This window comes from Chiloscyllium punctatum, chromosome 13, assembly GCF_047496795.1.
Source record: "Chiloscyllium punctatum isolate Juve2018m chromosome 13, sChiPun1.3, whole genome shotgun sequence".
NCBI classification, from domain to species: Eukaryota; Metazoa; Chordata; class Chondrichthyes; order Orectolobiformes; family Hemiscylliidae; genus Chiloscyllium; species Chiloscyllium punctatum.
In genome coordinates this window covers 36,635,955-36,651,105 of record NC_092751.1, presented here as the reverse complement: position 1 = coordinate 36,651,105, position 15,151 = coordinate 36,635,955, and the positions used below count along the sequence as shown (strand labels likewise).

Here is a 15,151-nt window from a genome sequence, read left to right as displayed (position 1 = left end):
CTATGACTTTGACGCTATGAAACTGGCAGCTGGTTGGGATGAACAGCAGCGTTGACAGTTTAATAGATCTCCTTCTGGGATATGTAATCTTGCTGGTAAATCTGGAGGTTCTTCTGCTCATTGAGCCCTTCCCATACACGGGAGATTGAATATTCTGTCCCCAGTTTGACTGAGTAGATGAGTTTCCACTTCAGCAGGTAATTGAATCCCGCATTGCCCTGGTTTCTCTGTGATATTGGTGTCTTTGTGTCTACCCAGGATGAACGATTGGTTGAAATTATGTCAACGCAGACGTAAGTCCCGTTGTCCATGTTGTGAATGTGTTTTTATTCTTCCTGATACACCCACAGGGTGTGGATATCGCTGGTCAGGACAGCATTTATTGTTCATCCTGATTCGCTGCTGCCTCGCTGCTCGAGAGACATGGATTCGATCCCAGTCTCGTGTGACTCTGTGCAGTTTGCACATTCTCTCTTTGCTTGTGTGAGTTTCCACCCACAGTCTGTAGGTGTGAAGGTTACTGGGATCAGTCATGGGAAATGAAGGGGAATGGAATACGTATGGAGTGTGGGTCTGATAGGATGTGCTTCAGAGGGATAGTGTCGACTGCAAGGGCTGAAGGCCTGCTTTCCCACACGGTTTTCATTCTCGGATTAAGGGTCAGCTATTTTGTTCAGGTCCTGGAGACACAAGTAGGCAGGATTGGGTAAAGATGGTAGCATCCCCTGTATAAGCGACATGTATGAATGGGATTGCAGGAAATTAAAGGCATGTTCTCTGTTCCTGAGATCAGGCTTCCATTCCAGGTTTTATTCATCGAACTTTAACATTACCAGTTCCGTGTGTGAGTCCCCAAGGATGCCTAGTTTATTATATAACCACAACACCACCTTCTCCAGGTTGCAGTATTTATTGGGGACAAGAAGCTGATTCTGAGCTGATGCGAACAAAAGCAGATGCCAATGTCAAAACCAATGATGCAAATACGAAAATGAAATATCAATCCTTGCAACCCCAAAGTTAAAGTCTCCACACGCTTTAGATGCGCCAATCGGCTGTCTCAGCAACATGTACTGTTTGTGGTCATAATATTATAAATTGGGGCAAGTATTGCCTTCCGCCCCGCTTTTGACCAGGAGCTGTCCCAGCCTTAGAAATACATGCGCCTCTCTCCTGTCATTCCATCCCAGTTTCCAATTGGATCTTCGTGCATGCTTCACACAGTTTCTCTGATTCCAGGTCTGGAACTGGAATGATGTGTGATTGCATGCAGCAATTGGTCCTGCCTTGTGTGGGCAAAATGATGAAGTAGCCGATATTCAAATATAATGCTTTTGAAGCATACGTTTCAACAATATTCTGCACTCTGCCAAGAGTTGGAGAGTTTCGTGAATCCCATTCTCCTGTACCCTCATTCATGGAATCTCCACAGTCTCTGGGGACGCTAAAGTTAAAGATTCGGTTCATTCTGCGTTCCCAAATGCCTGTCGCTAAGTCCTGATATTGTACATTCATCCTGACATTTCCTCTGCTCCCATATTGGTTGCAGTTGAGAAGTGTGGTCTGTGGTATGCTGTAACCGTTTTGTAGTTCGCATTCAGCATTGTGATTGCAGCGACCTCAGCTCGAAACCACAGCATGGCGGTCAGTTCTCTCAAAGTTGTACTTTTGGTGTAACACGGTCAGAAATTAATAGTTTTTACAAGACAATATTCTCCGAGGCGATGATCTGTTTTCCATCGAATTTTGCTCTCTGATATTTCTCCCTTTCATGTGTCAGGATTTTAACCCAAAAGTTCTCGAACTCTCCCAAACTCTCTTTTCCATCCCTCATCCCATTTCACTGAGGCATTGCACAATCTAACATACACTTTCACGTTGTTACCATCCAGTCTGTGCCGTTGCTCTCACTGTTGCCCCAATCTCTTCATTGGCACCTTCAAATCATTCGATCCGTTTGGATACCTTGGCTGTGAGATCAATTCTCTTTTAGCAGCTTTTACTGACATGGACAAGAGATTATTGGAGTGTGAGGCTCAATAAAAGGGCATAAGGAATAATTGGGGAAAAGAGACTCTCTTGGAAAAGATCCCCCATGAGGGCTTTCTGCGATAGCCTAGTGATATTATCGCTGGATTGTTAACACAGCAAAGCCAGGTAATATTCTGGGCAGAAGGGTTGGATTCTCACCACACCACGATGATGATAGTATGTGAATGCAATAAATGCCTAGAATTAAGAATACGTTGTCTGAAAAACCCATGTGTTTCACTGATGTCCTTGAGGGAAGGAAACTACCGTCCTTATCTGGTCTGGCGTCCACGTGACTCCAAACCGGAAGGCAATAAATGCTGCAGAGCCACCCCGATGCTGTTACAGAATAGAAATATGTTCATTCGGCTCAGTGCTAGAATTGTCCAGGGATGAGATCGCACTGGGAACGTTGCAGGAGAGATTCACTCGGATAGTGTCGAAGCTGAAATTGTACATTGAAAAATACCTTGATTGTTTGCTAAGTCTCCGATCTGTTAGAATGACCATGTGAGCTTCACTTCTTTCAAATGTAAAGTGCAAAACTTTTTTATTTGAAAGTTTCATTCTCAGGTGAAGTTTAACAACTGGTGTCTGCCCCCATGTGCTGCTGTCTGTTCCATAATGTTTAGAATGATTCTAATTTATAAAAATGAGTTACCAGAGACTTACATGGATTCATGCAGTTTTTGAGCAAAGTACAATGTAATTCTGCAAGTTCAAATTCACCCCACAGACGTATGTGTGTGTGTGTGTGTGTGTGTGTGTGTGTGTGTGCACACGCGCATGCGCACTCGTGTGTAGGAGGGTCTTTGTTTGTAGATAGGACAATGGGATCACCTGCACTGTGACATGAATCAAATGACCATGGGTACCGAATTTAGCTATCAGTCTCTGCGGGGGCACTTTTAGCTGCTGCCTGTTCCGAAGACCGCCTTAGAGGATTGTCACCCAAAGATCCGAAGTCGAATGTTCTGGATCACTGAAGTGTTCTCCAACTGGGAAGGGGTACACCTGTCAGTTGATTGATGTGCAGCGCCCGTTCCATTGCTGTCGCCTCTGCTCAGCTTCACCAATGTACCATGTCTTAAGGCATTCTTGCCTGCAGCATGTTGTTTCTTTAGATGAGCGTCATTCTAAACATTATGGCATGGACGCAGCACACAGGGGCTTGCACCTTCAACATATTATCTGTGCTGACACTAACTGGTAAAGTCCACCTGAGAATGTAACTGTTAAAATAAAGTTTTTCGATTTACATAAGAAAGAAATGAACCTTACATAGTTATTCTAACAGATGGAAGACTTAACAAGCAATCAAGGTATTTTTCCAATGTATAATTTCAGTGACATTACACTGTAACCTTTCGCTATAAATTCTATACCTTACCACTGTGTACTCCACAGCCACCTGATGAAGGAGCAGCTCTCCAAATGCTATTGCTTCCATTAAACCTGTTGGACTATGTCCTGGTGTTGTGCGATTTTTAACTTCGTATAAAAATGCGGATCTCACAATTAAAATAGAGACGATGAAGCATTTATTCTCTCAGACAGTTCTGGATCAGTGGACTTTCTTGGAGCAGACGGCGGTTGAGGAAGTGTCATTAGGTGTAATGAGGCTGAGATCGGCAGATCTTCCAACAGCAAAGGCATCAAGCATTATGGCGAAAGGCAAGAAAGTGCAGTTCAAGGTTATCAGATCAGATATGAAACCATTCAATAGCGGAACAGACTTGGTGGTCTGAATGGTGACTATGAGTTCCTAAAATTGTTGGCCTGAATATGAAGCTGCAAAACCGACCTGAGTAAAATGTGCCAAATTTAAAACAGCGTGGTCCCCCGGAGCACTGAGCCGAGGTGAAATGTACAAAGAACAACACACAAAGGGCAGACAATATTGGGTCATTGATCCGTCGTGATCAGTATACCAAGGTAAACAGGAAAAACGATATTCAGTATCTACATTGAACCTGGCTCCACGAGGCATGTAGTTAACTCTCACAAACCACTGTTCCCCTTCCGTTTTCCTGACGCCCGCTCCGTTCTTGTTTTAAACTGATTGAACTTCAGGCAATTGCCGATGACACTGCTGATGTGGAACTGTAGCATATAGAATATAGAACATGACAGCGCAGTACAGGCCCTTCGGCCCTCGATGTTGCGCAGCCCTGTCATACTAATCTGAAGCCCATCCCATCTACACTATTCCATATACGTCCATATGCCTCTCCAATGACGACTTAAATGCACTTAATCTTGGCGAATCTACCACCGTTACAGGCAAAGCATTCCATGCCCTGACTACTCTCTGAGTAAAGAAACTACCTCTGACATCTGTCTTATACCTTTCTCCCCTCACTTTAAAGTTCTGACCCTCGTGTTTGTCGTCCCCAAACTTGGAAAAAGACTCTCCCTGTCCACCCTACCTAAACCTCTGATTATCTTGTATGTCTCTATTAAGTCACCTCTCAGTCTTCTCTCCAACGAGGACAGCCTCAAGGCCCTCCGTCTTTCCTCATAATACATTCCTTCCATACCAGGCAACATGCTATAAAATCCCCTCTGCACTCTTTCCAAAGCGTGAACATCGTTCTGAAAATGCAGGACGAGAACTGTTGACAATACTTCAAATGTGGCCGTACCAGATCTCTGTACAGCTGTAGCATAACCGTCTGATTCCAGAACTCAATCCCTCTATTAATAAAAGTCAAAACACTGTTTTCCTTCTTAACAAACCTGTCAATCTGGGTGGCAACTTTCAGGGATCTGTGTACATGGACACCGAGATCTCTCTGCTCATCTGCACTCCCAAGAATCTTACCATTAGCCCAGTACTTTGCATTCCGATTTTTCCGTCCAAAGTGTATCACCTCACACTTGGCCACATTAAACTCAAATTGCCACCTCTCAGCCCAGCTCTGCATCCTATCTATGTCTCTCTGCAACCTACTACATCCTTCGTCAATATCCACAACTCCACCGACCATAGTGTTGCCCGCAAATTTACTAACCCACACTTCTCAGCCCTCATCCAGGACATTTATAAAAATGAAGAATAGCCCTGGACTCAACATCGACCCTTGCGGAATGCCGCTAGTAACTGGACACCAAGATGAACATGTTGCATTAACTGCAACACTCTGCTTTCTTTGAGCGAGCCAATTCGTGATTCAAACTGCTATGTCTCCCACAATCCCATTCCCCCACATTTTGTAAAATAGCCTACTGTGGGAACCTTATCGAACAGCTTGCTGAAACCCATATACACAACATCAACCTGCTCAATCTCATCTACCTGTTTGGTCACTTTGTCAAAAAACTCATAAGTTTCGTTCGGCACGACCTACACTTTACAAAACCATGCTGACTGTCCCTGACCAGATTATTCTTTTCTAGTTGATTATAAATCCTATCTCTTATAATCTTTTCCAACGCTTTTGCAACAACTGAAGTGAGACTCGCTGGTCTGTAATTACCAGGGTTGTCTCTACTACCCTTCTTGAACAAGGGAACCACATTTGCAATCCTCCAGTCCTCAGGCACTAATCCTGTAGATAATGATGATTTCTATATCAATGGCACGGGCTCGGCAATCTCTTCATTTGCTTCCCAGAGGATTCTAGGATAGATCCCATCTGGCCCAGAGGACTTGTCTATTTTCACACTCTACAGTATTTCTAATACCTCTTCCTTGTGAACCTTAATCTCTTCGAGTCGAGATGCAAGTATCTCTGTATCTTCCTCGCCAACATTTTTATTTTATATAGTGAACACTGTCGAAAAATATTTATTTAGTATTTCCCATGTCTCCTCTGACTCCACACACAACTTCCCACTATTATTCTTGATTGGCCCTAATTTAACGCTCGTCATTCTTTTATTCCTGACATACCTATGGAAAGCCTTAGGGTTAACCCTGATCCTATCCGCCAACAACTTCCAATGTATCCTCCTGGCTCTCATGTCTCCTCCTGGCTCTTCTGAGCTCTCTTATTAGTTCATGCAGGGAAACGTTTCTGTCTGCTGCACATCATTCTGCTTCGAAATATCAAGCAGTATTTCATATTGATTACAGAAAAAGTTAACCTTTAACAAGACATGACAGTGAAATCACTGAATCCTCATCACTATACTACCAGGGAAGATTTCTGTTAAAATCACCCTGGACACCAAGAAATTCGCCATTCTATTCTCCCATCCTCTGTGCGTGATCCCCTCGGCCCTATTCCGGTCTTGTTGGTTGGTTTACAATACTGAGGCTATCCAATCATCTTTGCATTTCAGTTTCTAAAGGATGAGACCTTCTCTCTGAGCTGGCAATGTGCTTGCTCAGTGGTGATAAAACTGTCCTTGTAAACTAGAAAAGTGCTTGAAAAAGGCCATACCTGTTTTTCATTCCATAACTTGAGGCAAACCGTTTGGCAGGACAGGAAATAGCGGGCGTGAGCAGTGATCAAGTTTGGCAGCAAGAACGAGGTGAGGCAGTATAAACTACAGAGGAATGGGGAAACAATGGGCAAGGAACACTGGGACGGGAGGGGCTGAATGCTTCCTTTCTTTGCTGTAACCAGACATTGGTGTTGAACTCAGAAATGGGACAATATCAGACAAGTCGGTGAAATCTTACTTTCTGCTTGTTTTCTCCCGAGGCCTGTGTCATACTTGGGGAAATGTGTCTGTGTGTTTCACTCTATGGGTAAAAATGGGGTTCAGTTCCCATCTCAACTTTAATCCCACTTATTGTGTTTTACGAGATTAAAACGTTTCAGAGAAATTAGCATTCAGGTGAAACATAGAACATAGAACATAGAACAATACAGCACAGAACAGGCCCTTCGGCCCACGATGTTGTGCCGAACTTCTATCCTAGATTAAGCACCCATCCATGTACCTATCCAAATGCCGCTTAAAGGTCGCCAATGAATCTGACTCTACCACTCCCACGGGCAGCGCATTCCATGCCCCCACCACTCTCTGGGTGAAGAACCCACCCCTGACATCTCCCCTATACCTTCCACCCTTCACCTTAAATTTATGTCCCCTTGTAACACTCTGTTGTACCCGGGGAAAAAGTTTCTGACTGTCTACTCTATCTATTCCTCTGATCATCTTATAAACCTCTATCAAGTCACCCCTCATCCTTCGCCGTTCCAACGAGAAAAGGCCGAGAACTCTCAACCTATCCTCGTATGACCTACTCTCCATTCCAGGCAACATCCTGGTAAATCTTCTCTGCACCCTCTCCAAAGCTTCCACATCTTTCCTAAAGTGAGGCGACCAGAACTGCACACAGTACTCCAAATGTGGCCTAACCAAAGTCCTGTACAGCTGCAACATCACCTCACGACTCTTGAATTCAATCCCTCTGCTAATGAACGATAATACTCCATAGGCCTTCTTACAAACTCTATCCACCTGAGTGGCAACCTTCAAAGATCTATGTACATAGACCCCAAGATCCCTCTGTTCCTCCACCTGACCAAGAACCCTACCATTAACCCTGTATTCCGCATTCTTATTTGTTCTTCCAAAATGGACAACTTCACACTTGGCAGGGTTGAACTCCATCTGCCACTCCTCAGTCCAGCTCTGCATCATATCTAAGTCCCTCTGCAGCCGACAACAGCCCTCCTCACTGTCCACAACTCCACCTATCTTTGTATCATCTGCAAATTTACTGACCCACCCTTCGACTCCCTCATCTAAGTCATTAATAAAAATTACAAACAGCAGAGGACCCAGAACTGATCCCTGCGGAACTCCACTTGTAACTGGACTCCATGCTGAATATTTACCATCTACTACCACTCTCTGACTTCGACCGGTTAGCCAGTTTTCTATCCAATTGGCCAAATTTCCCTCTATCCCATGCCTCCTGACTTTCCGCATAAGCCTACCATGGGGAACCTTATCAAATGCCTTACTAAAATCCATGTACACTACATCCACTGCTCTACCCTCATCCACATGCTTGGTCACCTCCTCGAAGAATTCAATAAGACTTGTAAGGCAAGACCTACCCTTCACAAATCCGTGCTGGCTGTCCCTAATCAAGCAGTGCCGTTCCAGATACTCGTAAATCCTATCCCTCAGTACCCTTTCCATTACTTTGCCTACCACAGAAGTAAGACTAACTGGCCTGTAATTCCCGGGGTTATCCCTATTCCCTTTTTTGAACAGGGGCACAACATTCGCTACTCTCCAGTCCCCTGGTACCACCCCCGTTGCCAGTGAAGACGAGAAGATCATTGCCAACGGTACTGCAATTTCCTCTCTTGCTTCCCACATAATCCTAGGATATATCCCGTCAGGCCCGGGGGACTTGTCTATCCTCAAGTTGTTCAAAATGTCCAACACATCTTCCTTCCTAACAGATATCTCTTCTAGCTTATCAGTCCGTTTCACACTCTCCTCTTCAACAATACAGTCCCTCTCGTTCGTAAATACTGAAGAGAAGTACTTGTTCAAGACCTCTCCTATCTCTTCCGACTCAATACACAGTCTCCCACCACTGTCCTTGATCGGACCTACCCTCGTTCTCGTCATTCTCAGGTTTCTCACATACGCATAGAATGCCTTGGGGTTATCCTTGATCCTATCCGCCAGGGATTTTTCATGCCCTCTCTTAGCTCTCCTAATCCCTTTCTTCAGGTCCCTTCTGGCTATCCTGTATCCCTCCACTGCTCTGTCTGAACCTTGTTTCCTCAACCTTATGTAAGCCTCCTTCTTCCTCTTTACTAGACATTCAACCTCCCTCGTCAACCAAGGCTCCCTCACACGACCATTTCTTTCCTGCCTGATCGGTACATACATATCAAGGACACGTCGTATCTGCTCCTTGAAAAAGTCCCACATTTCCACCACATCCTTCCCTGACAGCCTATGCTCCCAACGTATGCTCCTCAAATCCTGTCTTACAGCATCGTAATTTCCCTTCCCCCAATTGTAAAAACTTCCTTGTTGTGTGCACCTATCCCTCTCCATAACCAAGGTGAAAGTGACAGAATTGTGGTCGCCATCACCAAAATGTTCACCCACTAACAAGCCCACCACTTGTCCCGGTTCGTCAGAGCTTACAAGGTTACAGACCAAGTGCTGGGAAACAAGATGAAGGGACCCGGTTCTGTGCTGTAAACACTCCATAATTCAATCATTTTTGAGGGGAAACATATCTGCAGTGACATAATTCCAAAAACTGTGTTATGAAGAAAAGGTGCAACGGCTTCTGCCCTCATCCCTGGTGGTCTCGTGGTTAGTATTCAGCGCTTTAACTGAGTGGCCTGGGTTTCATTACCGTTCAGGAAATCAGGACTTCTGGTTCCTGATGCACAGAGCGCAGCTCTACCAGGAACCTGTTTCATGCCTTAGATCAGTCAATACCCCAGCTCATCAAAGAAGGGAAAAGTGCCTTCCCTCTCTCTGCACAGTCAGACAGTTAATCCTTCATTCTCCTCTGATTCCACTTTCCAAAGAATTTCAAAATATTGTCAAAACTGAGTCTCAGCTGTTTCTTTTCTGTGCTTTTCATCCATTGGAGCTGCAGCGATTAAGTGTGTTGGTTTCTGAAAACGAAACGTCCCTATGAGCAATGTATTGGGCTATTCCAAGGTTGCCTTCTGTGACAACGGTGGGACATGACTGATGTTGTCTATGATATGGAAGATCCAGTGTTTGAGTTGAGTACACAAAGTTAAAAATTACACAATATCAGGCAGAGTCCAGCAGGTTTATTTGGAAGCACGAGCTTTAGGAGAGCTGCTCCTTCATCAGGTGGATGTTTTTCTGCAGAAACTTGGTGTGTGTGTCAATATGCGCGATCTTTTGGAAGATCATCTGGACTTTAACCGACCGTTCGTGGTGTCGACGGTACCCATGACGTGGAGGTGTTGGTGTTGGACTGGTGTAGATAAATTTAATAATCACACAGAGCCATTTTAGATTACAAAAGTTGACAAACACCTGATGAAGAAGCAGTGCATGGAACACTGGTGCTTCCAACTAACTCTATTCGATACAATTTGGTGCTGTGTGATTTTTACTCTGATAGCTGTTGGTAATGTTTAACTGATCAAAGACAGTGAAAGAACTTTCGTTCGTGGAGATGAAAATTTCAAATATTATCCACCTCAGCATATCAAATGTGATTAGGTTGGATTTGTGATGAATCTCCACAATGCGCTTGCGCAATGCAAAAGTCGAACTTACAACCGCCTGATCCGCAGCCAGCTATACAAATGGTTGCACCAATGGCCAGATGCACAGCTGAGATTTCACACGCTGCAGAGCTGTGGTGTTAACAAGGACATGAGCAATAACAGTAACAGTCACAAGGTGAACAAAGAACAAAGATAATCACCATCATTGATTCACTTCAAATTGTCCTCAAAAAAACGAGCATTCACAATCTGATCAGCCAATCAATGAGGTCACGGCCGATCTTGGAAATTGCAACTGACTTTGCTGCGTTTTCACCATAATTTGAGGTAAACTCCAGCCTAATCATAACATCGCATATTCCCATTAATTTTCATCTTTAGATAACGGTAATGACCTGTCCGAATTTGTAGGAAATGAGTGAAAACGTCCTTCCGATGACGTAATCCAGTGCAGAGTCGGCCAGAAATGAAAAGGCAAAGACAGGAAGCATCACTCCCATGTGTATAGACACTTTAAATCGCAAGGTTTGTGAAGGTTTGTAACTCAGGTTGAGGTTTAAGGTGCAGGTTTGCTCGCTGAGCTGTAGGTCTGATACCAGATGTTTCATTACCTGGCTAGGTAACACCATCAGTGGCGACCTCCATGTGAAGCGAAGCTGTTGTCGCTTGCATTCTATTTATATCTTTCTCCTGGATGGGGTTCCTGCGGTTTGTGGTGATGTCATTTCCTGTTCGTTTTCTGCGGGGTTGATAGATGGCATGTAGATCTATGTGTTTGTTTATGGCGTTGTGGTTGGAGTTCCAGGCCTTTGGGAATTCTCTGGCATGTCTTTGCTTAGAATGTCCGAGGATCAAGGTATTGCCCAAGTCCAACCAGACTACCAAAAATCCATAAACTAGGAGCCCCGCTCAGACCCATAGTCTCATTACCCGGAACACCAACTTACAGACGGGCCAAAGAACTACACGCAAGACTGAAATGCCTCATAGAAGAGTCACAGCACTACATCCACTCCACCCAGGAATTCCTAAAAATCATCAAAAACACCAAAATAGTGGAAGAAGAAGCAATGATCTCATTCGACATAACAGCACTGTTCACCTTCATCAACATCGACCTGGCAAAGGAAACACTTACCACACTTTTAGAAGAGACCATCACAGACGCACCAACAACCATCAATCACATTACCAACGAAAACCTAATAAAGCTAGTGGAACTGTACCTCACCACCTACTTCACTTTCAACAACATAGTCGACAAACAAACCAACGGCACGCCCATGAGATCTCCGCTATCAGGATTCATAGCAGAAGCGGTAATGCAAAGACTAGAACAAACAGCCCTACCAACAATCAAACCAAAAATCTGGGTCCGCTACGTAGATGACACCTTTGTCATCACAAAACAAAACAAGATAGTAAAGGCATTTAACATCATCAACAACACCCTCACAGGCATAAAGTTCACCAAGGAGGAAGAAACCGACAACAAACTCGCATTCCTGAACGTCACAGTAGAAAGAAAGGACAACGGAGAACTACAAACCTGCGTATACATAAAACCGACAAACACTGACCAAATACTTACCTACACCAGCAACCATCCCAACACACACAAACGAAGCTGCATCAGAACACTATTCCAACGAGCCACCACACACTGCAGCACAGACGAACTTTGGAAAACAGAAGAGAACCACCTACACAACGTATTAGAGAAGAAAAGATACTCAAAAAATGCAGTTCGCAGATTCCTCAAGAACAAACCACGACAAGCAGACCAAACACAGCCAGAAACCCTAACCACCTTACCATACATCAAAGAAGTTTCAGAAATGACAGCCAGACTACTCAGACCCCTCGGGATCCTAGGAGTACACAAACCCACCAACACTCTCAAACAAAAACTAACAAACTTAGAAGACACAGTTCAACCCATGGACAAAACCAACGTCATCCACAAAGTTCCATGCAAGGACTGCCACCAACACTACGTAAGACAAACAGGAAGAAAGTTAGCCACCAGGATATATGAACACCAGCTAGCCACAAAAAGACACGACCTTCTCTCCTTCGTAGCCCTACATATGGGTTAAAAATACCACTATTTCGACTGGGACAACACATCTAACCTGGAACAGGCTAAGCAAAGACATGCCAGAGAATTCCTAGAGGCCTGGCACTTCAACCACAATGCCATAAACAAACACTTAGATCTAGATGCCATCTGTCAACCCCTCAGAAAACGAACAGGAAATGACATCACCACAAACCCCAGGAACCCCATCGAGCAGAAAGATATAAATAGAAAGCAGGAGACAATAGCTTTGCTTCAATTGGAGGTCGCCACTGATGATAATGTTACCTAGCCAAGTAATGTAACGTCTGGATATCAAAGTTACAGCTCAGCGAGCAAACCTACACCCTACATTTTAAATCATTTTTCATGTTTATGTTGCATGAACCTGCGGTTACTGATCCACAGTTTAGTTTCACTCCCTACAGGTAACATGCTGATTTCTCCAGTTGTTCATAGTTCAATGTGATGCATCCAGTGTGTGCATAACGAGAGGGAGCTTGCTTCCCACATCTTGTGTTTATCTGTGCCTTATGTCCAGCATTCATCAGTGGCGAGAGCAAGGGGCGAGGGCGAGACCAATGTGTAAGTCTCTCTGTGCCCATGCACAGCACCCACAGCGGCAATTCTCCACTGTGCATTTACAGCCAGTTCTCAGTGCCCCTAAACCCACGCCCTGCCCATTTTGATATATCTCCATTGTTTTGTGCTGTTTCATTGTGCTCTTCTCACCAGGATGAATTACTTCTACTCAACGTCCTCCAGATTTCATCTGACAAAATATTCATTAAGAATCCCTTTGCATAAACATGCACTTCACAGCTCTCGTTATTTGATTTTCCTGAATGTCTTTCATACGAAAAACCGTTCACAGCAGCTTGACTTGAAAAAGAAAATCGCGTTTCTTTTCATTATCCCAAAGCAAACTACATTTCAATCTAGTTTAGTCAAAAGGCACAAACTGTTCCTTGAGATTTTGTAATAGCGTCAACGCAGAAAAATTGACCATTGGAGTTCCACTTTCAATGAAACAGCTGCGATCATCTGAAAACCACACCATTGAAAGCTGTTGATGATTGCGACGAGAGTGGGATTCGAACCCACGCGTGCAGCGCACAATGGATTAGCAGTCCATCGCCTTAACCTCTCGGCCACCTCGTCACAGACACGGGGCAGGCTATGACCTTATGAATAATTGAATTGCGTAAATTATGCAGAGCAGCAGATATTTCTCCCTGGTGTTGGTGAAATGAGAAATAACACAGTACGGTTCCAAGACTGTGGTCTGACCCCTGGGTTGTGGGGCAAGTGCACTCCCACTGTCACACTGTGCACACAGTGATCTGAACAAAAATGAGGAAATGACTATGTAACAAGGTCTGTTGAATTCTGTGAAGATTTGAAATCAACGGAATGAAGAACCCGAGACAGCAAGAGGTGTTCTTTCAATAAAGAGTTGGATAGAGCTCTTAAGGATAGTGGATGCAAGGGTTATGGGGATAAGGCAGGAACAGGATACAGATTGAGGATGTTCAGCCATGATCATAATGAATGGTGGTGCTGGCTCGAAGGGCAGAATGCTCTAATCCTGCACCTGCTGTCTATGGTCTATTAAATTGCCTTTGAGGAATTGTTTTCCAGACTGGAGGAGAGTGCATAGTACTCAATGTCATTATTCAGAAGACCTAACTTCCGCTCAGATGTTTTTGACACGCACTTGTGTACAGAACAGACAACTTCAAAATGAAAAATAAGGTTAAACTGACAAGCGAACTCAACAATGCAAAAACCTTGATCTGTATCATTTTCCTGGGCCGTGCGACACCAAGTCACTGTATGATCACAGCATTACAGTGAGCAAGTGTCAAAAGGAAAATGAGTGCAGTGCCAGAGCGCATGCTGGGAGCAGCAGTTGACGCACGGGGAAGTGCATTTCACACAACAGGAACACTTCCCAAACAGCGGACTGAGGTGGAAGACATTTGATGCCAGAGACACAATGGAGAACTGTCATTGAGTCTGTTAAAGATGAAGATTTTAAGATTTCTACAGATGCAAAACAAAATAACAAGCTCATGATTTAGGGAAGGCAAAAGATGACATTGTACCTTTCATCAATCTACCCATCTTTACAATGAGTACCTCACCACTTTCCTCACGCGGGGACAAAACCCCTGGTGAAGATGAGCATATAACCCCCGTTACTAGCCATGGAATCAGAGAAACTCGGTTTCCCAAACGTTAAGGTAAAACCAGGAATGTGGAGGTAAGCATTAATGTGTTGTTCCTGTGCTGAAGGTGACCAGTGCACGGTATCTCTGTTCCAGTATAGTGGGGCGTGCTGTACCGAAGTTTTAATTTTGAGCCTCAAATGGAGCAACTTCAATTTATCGTCGGGTTGAGGGATACAGACAGAAGGTGATATTGAGCAAAGCCAAGTTTATGGGAAAATACCCGTGTTTGTGGATTGAGATACGACCTTTTCTGGATAATGACTCCTTGATCAACAAACATACTGCAAGGATCTAAAACGTGAAGTGACATATATGGAGAGAGAGCTGAAGGTGTTTTTTCAACAGATGGATAACGTGTCCCGTGTGCACTGCGTTAAATTCCGGGAAAATAGATGTTGAACTGGTTTCATGTTACAAAGTTTATTGCAAACTCACAAACGTTATTGCAATAATAAAAATAGAAATCACATAGGACCGTTTGAATATTGTATTGAACTGAATTTCGGTCTGAGCATATTTTATCTTCAATGGCGTGCTGCAGAGAAGTACAGAGGGTTAACAACACAAAAGGACAGCGTCTTCTTGGTGGATTTCTTGGGTGGAGTTAAGAATGTACGAAATGTAAATAACATCATGTGAATGTGGTC

The 15,151-nt window shown here is 44.1% G+C and overlaps 1 non-coding gene across 1 annotated transcript; it reads right to left on the bottom strand.

Annotated features, from left to right (window-relative positions):
• Positions 1-13,349: 13,349 nt before the first annotated feature.
• Positions 13,350-13,431, bottom strand: trnas-gcu (transfer RNA serine (anticodon GCU)). Its single transcript has one exon. It is a non-coding gene; the product is annotated as a tRNA-Ser (tRNA).
• Between the last annotated feature and the right edge of the window lie 1,720 nt (positions 13,432-15,151).